The sequence below is a fragment of the Diabrotica virgifera genome, chromosome 1 (assembly GCF_917563875.1).
Source record: "Diabrotica virgifera virgifera chromosome 1, PGI_DIABVI_V3a".
Lineage (NCBI taxonomy): Eukaryota > Metazoa > Arthropoda > Insecta > Coleoptera > Chrysomelidae > Diabrotica > Diabrotica virgifera.
In genome coordinates, this window is record NC_065443.1 from 8269527 (window position 1) to 8273618 (window position 4092).

Here is a 4092-nt window from a genome sequence, read left to right on the forward strand (position 1 = left end):
CAATCTCATATACAGTTGCACGGTACCTAATAGCGTATTAGCATCGTATTAATCTAGCTATAAATTACCCGAACACTTCTAAAAACCAAAAAAATGCCTCGTTTCTCATGCACGATAATCCCGTTGCTTCTCTAAGTGAGTTCTACTTTCCGAAAAGGCCGCAAAAAGTATACAGCACGCTATTTATCCGCGAATAGCAATTAGGCTCAATACTTCATCATAACGTTAATCGTTCAATCTGGCGAAACACCCACTCGTTTCTATTCTATTATCTATCGCCGTACTATACAACTGGGTTAATAGACCCTTTATGCGACATGCATACCGATGCGATACGATACGAGAAGATGCTTTGGCGAGCACAAAACTTCAATTGCATGTTGAATTATCTAACAGATTATAGAATTAACCTTAAAATTTGAAGACAAGAAGCAACTTTTAACAAATTAGTTAATTAATTTATAAAAAACAAAATAAGTTATCAATCGAAATAGCACAGAAAACGACAATAAATATTGTTCCCATACCACCACATTGACAACAGGTGGAATACTTTCTTTGGTTACAACCTCCCGAGATTTTCAAAAATTATAAATCATACAGGATACCGAGGAAATTAAGATGAGAGAATTTTAAATAATTCACAATCCATCTGCTCAGCGTGGTAAAAGTTTCAACAAGAAAGATTCCTTAGTACTCAACAAAAGAGTAAATGAATTAAAATGTATAAACATTTTTAATTTCTCTGCAACACGAAAATGCAGCAGCTGCATAATACTCTGGTTAAATCGGAGAGTGCAGGAAGAGTATATACCGGTTTCGGAGGTTATTTTCCTCCTCATCAGTAGTCCCATATCATCTTCTCTCCGATTTCCCCAGGTATCATACTTTGGGCCTTTCTGAATTGCAAAGAACGAAAAACTGCAACATTCTTCTTTAGCCCTCTACTTAATTCGAAAGCTTTTTACTATGGACTGTCCAAGTTCGTCATTCATTTTTTTCTACATATTTTTTTATTATATTTTTTTTATTATATATTTTTTTTCTATTATTTTTTTTATACTTTTTTTGTATATATTGTTTTCTTTTCTTTTTTCTTTTAATATATAGCAATTTACAAGAAATACTTACTCCATATTTTACAATTACAATTTAAGTTTAATATCTAAAATATGTTTATACAATAGTCGGTATAACAACTCATTATTTTCTAATGTTAATAAATAATTTAAATTAATGGGATGGAGGACATCAGTCAAAGAATACAGTGAATTTAAAAACATATTAACTTTATATAATTAAACATATAATTAAACATATCAAACGCACTAAAAAATTAACAAAACAAAACAAAACTAACAACAAAACAAAACAATTCAATATCGGGTATGTGCACCTATTGCAGCAACGACTGCTCGCAATCTGTTTAGCATTGAATAAGGCTAGGTTATCCTTGACTGGGGAATAGCCCGATATTCCTCTACCAGGGCCATAACTGTACCAAATTTTCTAGAGGCTTAGGATGACGGCGAATTTAGTTCTTCCCATAAATGCTCAATAGGATTGAGATCTGGGCTGCAAGCGGGCCATTCTAATCTTATCAATCTAACCTCTATTTTATGAGTCAATCAGTGTTTTTATTTATAAAAAATGGTATAGTTCTTACAAGAAAAAGATATTCGGATAATTCAAAAAACAAAATTTTAATGATACCTCCGGAATAATATGACAGGACTATGAAACAATTCAAAATAAATTCATGAATTTAATATAACCGCTAGAAAATTTAACATGTTAATTTCCCCAAAAAAGACTAAATGCATGGTTATAACAGCAGATCTAATAAGGTGTAAATTAGAGCTGGAGGGTCAAATAATAGAACAAGTCATAGAGTTTAAATTCTAGGAATCACACTATGCAGCTACGGAAAGCTCGAAACAGAAGTGGAAGATCAGGTGAATAAAGCAAACAGAGCCGCAGGTTGCCTGAATGAAATAATATGGAGAAATAAAAACATCGGAAAAGAAGTGAAAGGCAGAATTTACAAAACAGTCATCAGACCAATAATGACATACGCGACAGAAACACGACCTGATACAGAAAGGACAAAAAGAATGCTAGAAACAGCAGAGATGAAAACATTGCGAAAAATCGATGGTAAGACGCTATGGGATAGAGCTAGAAGTGCAGATATACGAAGGAGATGCAAGGTGGACCACATTAATAACTGGGTGAAAAGCAGAAGAGTAGAATGGAACGACCACATAAGCCGAATGACAACAAATAGAGTAGTAAGGACGGCGAGAGAGGGTTCCCCAATAGGAAGACGATCAGTGGGAAGACCACGAAAAAGATGGAATGACAACTTACTGGAGGCACATTGAAAAACAGACAGAGTAATGTCTATATAAAAAGAAGAAGAAGAAGAAGAAGAAGAAGAAGAAGAAGACTATGAAACAAAATCAGCTATTCCATTTTTCCACAGAATTTTTTAAAGTTAGGAGAAAATACAACGCTTCCATTCACCCCTGTATAATGCCATGCAAGCAAAAATTTTTTATTGCCGGAATAATACCAAACCATATCAATACATGTACTTACAAATTGGTGTAAGAATCTTGAAAATCGGAGCACAAATTAATAATAAAGTTATAGATTGTCAAACTTAAGCAAAAATTTTACGGTGAGTGTAGATTATCAAAATGCCTTTGATAGAGTACGACATCAGAAACTCGTAGAACTTTTAAAAGAAAAGAATGTGGACAGTCGAGATATACAAAGAAAAATAGCAAAGGTTAAAATCGAAAAAGTCGAAACAGAAACCATAGAAATCCAGAGATGTTTGACAAGGTGGCGTGTTGTCTCCAAAGTTATTCAATCTGTACAGCGAAGCTATTTTTAAGGAATCAATATCAGAGGAAGAACAAGGTATATGTAATCAATAAACGGAAAAATTAAATATTCTTTAAGAAATTGTATGATAATTATCATTAATAGTTTTGGTGTTGAAGCTTAGTAGGTGTGAAATATTCAGCGGTAAACTTACATTCCGCTTCTGAACTCTAGCAATTAGTGCTTTCGTATGGTATTTATTACAATTGGTGGTTCACAATTAAAGATTATATGATTTAAATCTGCAGTAGGGTAGTTATCACATGAACAGAGATAGTTGATACTTGATACGCATTTATATTTTAGCTAAATGTGCAGGAAAATTGCCATGGTTTAATCTTAAGCGACTTAGGGATGTGGAATAAAATCGAGTAACGTGATAATCAAATATATGTGGGATATTTTGCGGAAGTTGTGGGTATATGCAAGTGTATGGATTCCTCGAAGTTTGTACAAACTTGAGCCAAATAGTTTCCCATTTCTTTCTTAATTTTTTATGCAATTCTGGAATGTAATCGCTCGAGATTGTTAAATCTACTATTTCATTTAAAGTTGCTGAATTATTTGCCATTTCATCCACTATCTCATTTTCTTTGATTCCGGCATGTCCTTTTACCCAGATAAAGACCAACTCAGTGCTATTATTTTTAAATCGAGCGATTGTCTTTTTAATATGGCATAACAACTCATTGTTGTGTTTTTTGGTTATTGGTTGTGATATTGCCTCAAGAGCAGATAAATAATCTGATAGTATAACCGTGTCTTCAAAGTTCTGTTCAACCGCGTAAGTTTGAGCTCTTTCAATAGCATAAAGTTCGGCAGTGAAGATAGATGTAAATTTAGGTAGTCTAAAAGAATTACTACTTTTTATATTAGTAACATAATAAGCGCTACCTACACTATTACATGCTTTGGAACCATCGGTACCTATATGTATTTATAATTAGAGAATGCAGATAAAATTAATTTTATAATTTTATTGTTATGGCATGGTAAGTTTCTGTATGTAGATTTTATGATCTTTGGAAAGATTGCGATTTCCTCAATAGAAAGGTTATATACGGGTAATATTTGTTTAGTGTTAATGCTAAAGTTGTTAGTTTCTAGATAAGCATCTGTAAGAGGGGGAGAAGTTTTAATTCTCCAATAAGAATTTGTTAAGTTATATTCAGTGAGACTGCTAATTTTACTTAATAATTT